Genomic DNA, 8,950 nt, shown 5'->3' on the forward strand with positions numbered 1-8,950 from the left:
ATCATTTACATAAATTAACTGCATATATATATATATAAATGCAGTTAAATTATGTATTATTATATTATATATATATATATATATATATATATAATTTGCACGTCTTTGACATGGAAAAAGTTTGTCAATCTTGACAAAAATAAATATTTTTTACAATTATAATTTATGGGATTAATCAATAATGAAAATACAATATTGGTGAAGTCAAACTGGTGTCGCACAGCAAACCACTGGGAATATTATAGGATTATTATTCTAGGGAGTTATTGCACTGGAAGGGGAAATTCACCTGCATCTGTGCAGAACCACAGCGACCAGCAGGCTGTTCACATGTAGATGCATGTATAGTATAAAGCATGAAGCGTGTGCAAAAAGTTTGTTAATCTTGACAAAAAATAAATATGTTTTACAATTATAATTAATTGGATTAATCAATAATGTTGTTAGTTACAATATTGGTGAAGTCAAACTGGTGTCGCACAGCAAGCCACTGGGAATATTATAGGATTATTATTATAGGGAGTTTTTGCACTGGAAGGGGAAATTCACCTGCATGAAGGAAACACTGTGCAGAACCACAGCGACCAGCAGGCTGTTCACATGTAGATGTGAAGTATAAAGCATGAAGCGTGCACAGATCACAGTTTCTAAGGGAGGAATAACCAGCTTACCTTGTGGAGGAGGTCGGGCTCCTGCGCTCTTTATGCGCTCATATGGAGAGATGCATCAACATCAGTTATTCTCCAATAAAAACAACAACAGTGCGGTTTTATCCACCGAGCCCAGATTCCAGATCCCAGATCCCCCCCACAGTGTGTCCACACCCAAACACGTTAACGTCCACAAAGTGGTAGAGAGAGACCGGTGAGAAGTCACACAGATCGGTACTTTGCGTCTCCGGTAAAGTGTCTCCAGCTCCGTCTGCTGCCTGACACATAACTTGGGTTCAGAGTCAAGTTATACGCACATTATATACAGCTTCCGGTCATCACTTTCAAAGTAAAACACATGCAGACAAACGTGCTCTCTAATGAGTTTATTCATTTATTCATTTATTCATGTATTTATTTATTTGGACAATTAATAAGTCATTCTTATCAAAGAGGTAAATATTTGTTGTCAATTCCTCTCTTTGTCCCCGAGTCAGAGTAAACGTCAACGCGTCCATGTGTGTCCCCCGTATAGGAGAAAATATTGAAAATATCGAAAATATCAAATATCGCGATATCATGTTTTTTGATACTGTATTGATTCTCAAAAATGCAGTATCAATTTTTAATTAATAACATTTTACATGCAAAGATTTACGGCAGAGTATAAGGGCAACATTGAGGGAAAAAATACACATTTGACATTTTGAGAATAAAGTCATAATATTACGAGAATAAAGTCGTAATATTGTGAGAATAAAGTCATAAGTTTACGAGAAAAAAGTCATAATATTGTGAGAATAAAGTCACAACTGTGTGTGTTTTACCTGTTATATGTTTTATCTGCCTCATTTAGTCTTGTCAAGTATTTGTTTTAAAGCACTGACCAGAAGTGGCAACTGTGAATCTCGTTGTATTTAATACAATGACAATAAAGCTTTTTATTCTATTCTATTCTATTCTATTCTATTCTATTCTATTCTATAGGTCAAAAGTCATAATATTATGAGATAAAGTCATATCTTTCCCGTCAAAAAAAGTCATAATATTATGAGATAAAGTCATATCTTTACAAGAAAAAAAAGTCGCTATATCATGAGAATCGGCATTGGCTAACTTTGGTAGTACACCAATATGGAGGCCAATGTCCCTGATCATTTTTGGAATTAAGATTATTATTTTAAATGGTAGCTCTACTGATTCCACTGACTGAGCAGCTGTGATTACCTTTTCTCTAAACAGTACATCTCAACTTCCCTGGCTGATTAAAAACATGCTTGAATTGTGAAGGGGAAACAGGTGATTTCCGGCAGCACCCTGCTCTGTCTCCATCAGCTTGACTGAACGCTGCGTAGGAGAGCTGATGACCAACCCCTGTCCCATGTGGTGTGGAGGAGCAGAAAGCATATGAGGCAGGCAGCACTCATCTCCATCACTTCATATTCCTGTAGTCAGTCAGTGTTGTAGAGCTGCATGTCTGTCTAACTGCTGCTATTCTCCTAATGTTCAGCTACACTACACATGGGCTGATGTGTCACTGGTGCCTTACTGTGAATTGACATAATAGTGGCATACATAGTTCATGGTATTTCCTTTGTTAAATTATATATAGAGAATATTTTTATATTACATATTTGCAGTTAAATATGGAACATTGTGATCACCACTATTCACTATATTATCTGGGCCCCTGCATCAAAATCTAGTTTTAAAGGGACTGTATGTAACTTTTTAGACTTATTTTGTAATCGTTTTTTTATTGCCGATGTGTGAACAGGTTGTAACTTAACTTAAAAAAATGGGAATTTCTGGGTTTCCTCTATCAGCCTGTAGACTGTTTTTAATGAGAAGAACATGGGGCAGTTTTTTCTGGGAAAAATCCAATGCATGTGACGTCATGCACGCTCACAAACGACCAGCCTCCAACACAAACTCCATGGAAGCACAAAAAACAACAACAAAGTTATATCTAGTGAAGCCCGTCTCGCAAAACAAGAATGTGACGGACGTCGAGTGCTGTGGCCATTTTGTCGGAAAAATCAAAATCAAAAATTTAAATCAAAGGGCCGTAAACTGACGCACCATGGGTATGTGGTTTACACAGGCAAAAGAGTCCATCGTCCCTGCAAAATGTATATGTTTCTGATGGTTTATTTATCCAAAAAAGCAAGCAAACGAAGCATAAAGAAGACATAGATGTCACTGCCTCTGTTGTTCTTGTAAAAAAAAAAACATAAGCCCACCCAGGTGCATGCTGGTCCTACCTGCCTACCTACCTATATAACCACAGATGCCCACAGTGTTACCCAATTCATGAACAAAAAGAAAACAAAATACTAAATAGTCTATACTAAACAAGAAAACAACAATTGACTTTCACTTCTTAGCAATATATACGCTCTTTGGCATCCTCTTACTGCAGCTAATGCAGCCTCAGCCTCCTCTCCGCTGCATTCCCATAAACTCCGGCTCAAATAAATACAGCTGAACATCCAGAGTCAGCCAAAGCACAGTAAAACGTCTCCTCATCCATAACATCCTCTGCACTCATATTTTGGGATGCCATTGTGAAGCGAAGAGAACATGAAGTTCTGTTTTTGAGCGATATCTAGAGCTGGCTACCTAGAGTAGGAGACTTCCAAGAATCCAAACTGAAATAGCCAAGTTTTTTTTTGTTTTTTTGTGTCACTGTCACGTCAAATGACGGCGCCAGATGCAGGAAGAACAACAGACTATTTGCAGCAGGAGAAGTCAGCTTTCTGAGTCAATATGGCACACACTGAGGAATTTATTGCAACTACATTTACCATCAACACTGATTGGACATCCACATAAAACATTTTCCCTTTAATGATTTCGGCTGATGCTGAGTTTACATGGTGCAAATTATATTATATGAATTTGTGTTTAATGAAATGATCACACAGCAAACCTATTGGGCCATGTCCTATTCCAGGAATAATGTAGAAAATGCACAAAGAAAGGCAGGAATGGGGGAGCCCAGCAGTTTGCCCCAGGAGGACCCACAGCTTAAACCTGCAGTCTGTAGAAATGGAGCAAATGGGATTTTAAACAGTTATTAATATTTGTAATTATAAAATGGTCACTATATCCTGACAGTAGTTCATGAGACAGGTAATCTGAAATAAAAATCATGTGCCTCTGTGTCCTCCGGTGTCCTCTAGTGCTCCTAACGGCATCTGCTGCTGGGAAAAGAAAAACAAATCAAAACAGTAAATGCACCGCTGAAAATAGTCCCCAACGAATGCACTATGTCCTCCTTTGAATAACATTTTGGAAAAATGTCTTGTGACCTGCTTTCGAAAGATTTATGTTTCAGTAGGAACCAATGTGCTCAGAGCTGAGTGCCACAGACCAGGTAGGGAACACAGAAAGTAAACATTTCATATTCTTGCCAAGGGATTTGTTGACTGATACATGATATAGAATAACGCCAGTTTTACGCTTTAAAGGGACTCTTTGTAAGAATCAGAAATTTCTTGTTAACAGTGACACCTGTGGCCGTTAAGTCAACGACAGTCAGCGTCCCGTCGATCGTGCTCGCACTATGTAGACGCAAGGGAGCATCGGTCAAAACAGTGAGGCGACATATATGAGACTGAATGTGATTAACAGGCATCATGTTGATTAACGTTAGCAACATTAGCAGCTAAAACGACAATATCACTCTATATTTCACATGCTTGGCAGTAATGTTAGCTGACCAAACAAAGGTCCCTCCATAAATTGAAGACCCGGCCGATGTTGATCCTAGTTTTCCCCCCGATGTGCTTCCGTGGAGTTTGTGATGGCGTCTGAGTTGTGGTGGCGGCCGGTCATTTGTTGACGTTAGCGGACTCCATTTCTAACCGAACGTTAGCTATTGTTGCAAACTGTTATGGTACGTGTCCACAGGGGCATTTTTTATCGCAAGGGGACGCGCAGCTTCCCAGCATTGGAAGCTTGGTCTGCCACTAGACACAAGGCTCTCCCCACCTGATTGGACAAACGCTTTCCCTCCGTGAGCTGCTGCTCCCAGCTTTCAAACCAGAAACAATATGGCGGCTCGTTTGGAAACTTTCTTCTCTTATTTCACGAAAATAGTTCACCGAAATGTGTTTCTGAAAACATTTGATGCGAGAAATAAGTCGTGCAGTTGACGAATCTGTCTTTATTTTGGATCCTCAGCGTTTATTTTAAAAGTTTCTCGGGATTTTTGAGAGGCGGCGAGTCATGTCGGATGCCCGTGATTTGCATAAAGTAGCCTGGACCTCAACTTAATGCAACTGAGGAACGGCCGTCGTGATGCTCCGTCTCTCGAATCGCGCCGCCACGCTACCAGAATGCATTGCACGGCTGCTTACATAGACAATGAATAGGGAGCGTGGAAAGGATGGAGGCTGTGGACACGTACCTTTAGCTCTGAAGTGGAGCTGAAGAGAGTAAAGGCACTCCCGGGCACACATGACGTCACATCCGTTGGATTTTCCTGGACAAAAAGGCCCACATTCATCACATTAAAAGCAGTCTACAGGCTGATAGAGGAAACCTAGAAAGTCGTAGAAGGTCTAATTTTTTAGGTTAGGTTACAACCTGTTCACACATTGGCAACAAAAACGATTAAAACATGTTTATGTAAAAACGTACATACAGTCACTTTAAGAAACTTACAATGAGGTTTATGTGGGAGTTGTAAAATAAAAGACTGAAACAGCTGGGGGGGGGGGGGTTAAATGGAAGTAACAGCTCTGGTGAAATGATGTCGTCGTCTTCAAGATCCCAAATCAGTCCAGTTTCACATCCAGTAGCCTGGTTTCTGTCAGCGTCCATCATTCACCTGAGAGTAATACACACACCCTGATTACCCCTGTAGTTCAGCCAAACAGAGCTCTGCCATCCAAAGGGGGGATCAAAGGGTGTGTGTGTGTGTGTGTGTGTGTGTGTGTGTGTGTGTGTGTGTGTGTGTGTGTGTGTGTGTGTGTGTGTGTGTGTGTGTTGCAAGCCCAGCACACACACACACACACACACACCACCACCCCCTGGCTTTTATTATGAGGTGAAGAATAGAAGCTGGCAGTGTATGAAGGGCCTGGTTGTGACTTTGACTAATGAGAACATCAAAAAGCTTCAGTCAGCAAATGACCTTAAGGTCCTCAGCTGTGCACATCTGTGCTCTGTGGAAACATACTGTATGTAATGTATGCAGGGATGACACACTGCCAACACATCGGAAGGTTTTGTACTTGTATATGGTGTAGTTGAATTGACTGCATTATAATTAGGGCTGTCAAAGTTAACGCCATAATAACCCGTTAACGCAAATTTGTTTTAACGCCACTAATTTCTTTAACGCATGGCCAATTTTCAAAGTGGTCACTTGACCTCTGACCTCCACACTGTTAAGAATTTCCCAGTAAAATAACAGTAAAGAACTGGCAGCAGGGTTGCCATTATTCTACTGTAAAATTAACATTATTATACTGTCGCTGAAATTTACAGCTTTGTACTGTTAATGAAAAATACAGTATATACAGGTTTTTTGATTAATTTCACAGTATTTTATAGTTAATTTACTGTTTAAAGATACATTATATAGCTGTTTTTCCCCTTTCTTTTACATTATCTTACTGATTTGTTTTAATGCACTATTTAGGTTGTATTTTTTACATACATTTTAATAAACATTATTTTTTGCCTATATGAATCGACTTAGCAGGTTACAGACAAAGGAATAGTCACACTAAATACAATTAAAGGCACTTGTTAAGAAAAAGGCTATAATTAAGGCTATGATGCCCAAAATGTCTGTCTATATGGCTATAAGCACAGAATGCAAACCATAACAACATGTGAGTGAAGAACAGAGCTAATTCACTGCTTTTACAATCATGTACAATGTGTGAGAAAAGAACATCTACAGCTTATCTTATTGCACTTTACTTTTTATTTTCATATGAAGTTCAACACAGCGCCAACAAAAACCTGACACAGATAACAAACCAAATTTCAGAAGAAATAGCATTTCTGAAGACATCTGTCAATCTTACTAACCTTACTTTGTGGAACAGCTACAGACAGTTGAGCTATATCATAGTTAAAACAAAACTCTCAAATAATATTTTGCCTTATATCATAATGAGCACCAACACCACCAGACATGTGACATCATGTCCAAGTATGAATATTCAGTCTCTAACAAGGCACATGGATAAGTGTGGAAGTCCAAGTATTGGGCGATGGTCGGGGAGTGAGTTAGTGAATGACTTATGGCCCACTCAAAGACACCAGTTCTCTCAATCCAGCCTTGGTAGCCCGCTGACTGTGTGAGAGAGAGATATATGAGTTCCAACACAACTTTCATTGTAACTTCTCACATAGAAAATCAGCGTGTGTAGCCCTCATTTCCTCTTATCATGTATGTAATGTAAACTCACCATTTTAAATGAAGTCCCACTCAAGTCCATGAGTCCCATCAGCAGAGTGGATACATGTGGATATACGGTTGTAGTCTTGTCTTGTAGCTCGTGAATTTGCCAGTTTTCTTTGAGAAGACTTTGCCCTGTCCATCCTTGGTGCCTCTCTCAGGGTTTATTCCTACGGTGCACCTGAAAAATGATAGTGTTTCTTCAGGTACTGTGTAAAAATCAAGTTGTGTGAATCACTTAGATTAATGCCACAATAAAAATACAGGTTTTACTGAAAGTATCTAACCTTGAGATTAACTTGAGCGTGCAGGTGTAGAAGGTGGAAAATAATGCAGCAAGCCCCATCAAGAAGGTGGGCTGGATCCCCTCACATATGAAGTGGCCCTCAAGGCTGACCATCCAGCGCCAATAGCTTCCTGCTGTTTCACCTGAAACTTAGAAAGAATTTTCCTCAGTCAACTTCATGGATTTTTAGTCAATGTTTGAAATGAATTGTGTTGAGTGGTGTGCATTACTGGTTGAGAAACCGTTTTTTGATCAATTATGAATATTCTGACCATCTGATCTATAGAACATGTGGTTTTCAGATATCATTCAAAAACACTAGTTAGCTAGTAAATAACCTTGCCTTCAATTTTGTATCTGCTCTGCTGAATTACCACCCAATAACCAACATGCACTGAAGTCTTAATGTTACTTTAAATGTTGAAGGGACTTCCATAGACTGTAAAATGTATACACCGTCGTTATGCATGAATTCACTGGCAAAATACATGTGTCAGCACATTAACTTAGATATTAACTTGAATACATAGATATTAAAATGAGCTCCTTGTGTTGTCCGATTAATGTGCAATCATCTGTGAAATTCTAGCTAGCTGTTGAATCCCTCTATCATGACATGCACATATTCTGTAATGCAAACTAACTGGAAACATCACTGATAACCTTTGCACAGATTTATTAATTAAATAAAATTACTACTTACCAAATAATCAGTAAGATGGGAATGGATGAAGAAAAGAACGGATCCAGCCTCACATGTGCAGATCAGGTGAAATGCTCTTCCCAGAATTCAAAAAATACTGCATGAAACTGTTATTCATGATACTTTAGACTGTTGATCAGCAGTAAAGTGCTGTTTTTTAAGAATACATTATAGTTCAGTTAAAAAACGGCCTATGAGCATAATTTAACAGATTTTCTTTTGTATTAACAGTAAAGCACTGTTTTTAGCAATAACAGGTTAATACTGTTGAAATTCTGCTGTAAATTAACAGCAATTGTTTACAGTGCAGATATGTGAATGTAAATGGGTTCTATGTTACCCACGAGTCTCCCCTTTACAGACATGCCCACTTTATAATAATCACATGCAGTTTGGGGTAAGTCATAGTCAAGTCAGCACACTGACACACTGACAGCTGTTGTTGTCTGTTGGGCTGCAGTTTGCCATGTTATGATTTGAGCATATTGTTTTATGCTAAATGCAGTACCTGTGAGGGTTTCTGGACAATATCTGTAATTGTTTTGTGTTGTTAGTTGATTTCCAATAATAAATATATACATACATTTGCATAAAGCAGCATATTTGCCCACTCCCATGTCGATAAGAGTATTAAATTACTTGACAAATCTCCCTTTAAAGTACATTTTGAACAGATAAAACACGTGTTTAATTATATATTTGAATCGATTGACAGCCCTAATTATAATACAATTATACAGTAATGTATAAACTGTATATTCAGTTACCCAGACAGTCAATATGTCAGCCAGTAAATATTGCATGTTGTATATGAATAGATGGATTCCACATTGTACAAACTGAATTAACAGAAGTGTTGTGTGATGGAGGTCTGGCGCCCTCTTTCA

General features: G+C 38.7%; 1 protein-coding gene and 2 long non-coding RNA genes across 3 annotated transcripts in view; 1 reads left to right on the forward strand and 2 right to left on the reverse strand.

The window, feature by feature from the left end:
• The window catches only part of LOC141782833 (ADAMTS-like protein 3), a 133,983-nt gene extending 133,042 nt beyond the window's left edge, over positions 1-941 (reverse strand). Inside the window, exon 1 of the mRNA XM_074659609.1 lies at positions 672-941. The gene's annotated coding sequence lies outside the window, so the exon portion shown is untranslated. The remainder of the gene's footprint in view (positions 1-671) is intronic.
• The window catches only part of LOC141783034 (uncharacterized), a 589,922-nt gene that overhangs the window by 368,920 nt on the left and 212,052 nt on the right, over positions 1-8,950 (forward strand). The gene's annotated exons all lie outside the window — the stretch shown is intronic.
• LOC141761884 (uncharacterized) lies at positions 6,779-7,715 on the reverse strand. Its single transcript, XR_012592659.1, has 3 exons — positions 7,362-7,715; positions 7,085-7,255; positions 6,779-6,969 (listed from the first exon to the last, which is right to left on the reverse strand). It is a non-coding gene; the product is annotated as an uncharacterized LOC141761884 (long non-coding RNA).

Source organism: Sebastes fasciatus, chromosome 2 (assembly GCF_043250625.1).
Source record: "Sebastes fasciatus isolate fSebFas1 chromosome 2, fSebFas1.pri, whole genome shotgun sequence".
NCBI lineage: Eukaryota > Metazoa > Chordata > Actinopteri > Perciformes > Sebastidae > Sebastes > Sebastes fasciatus.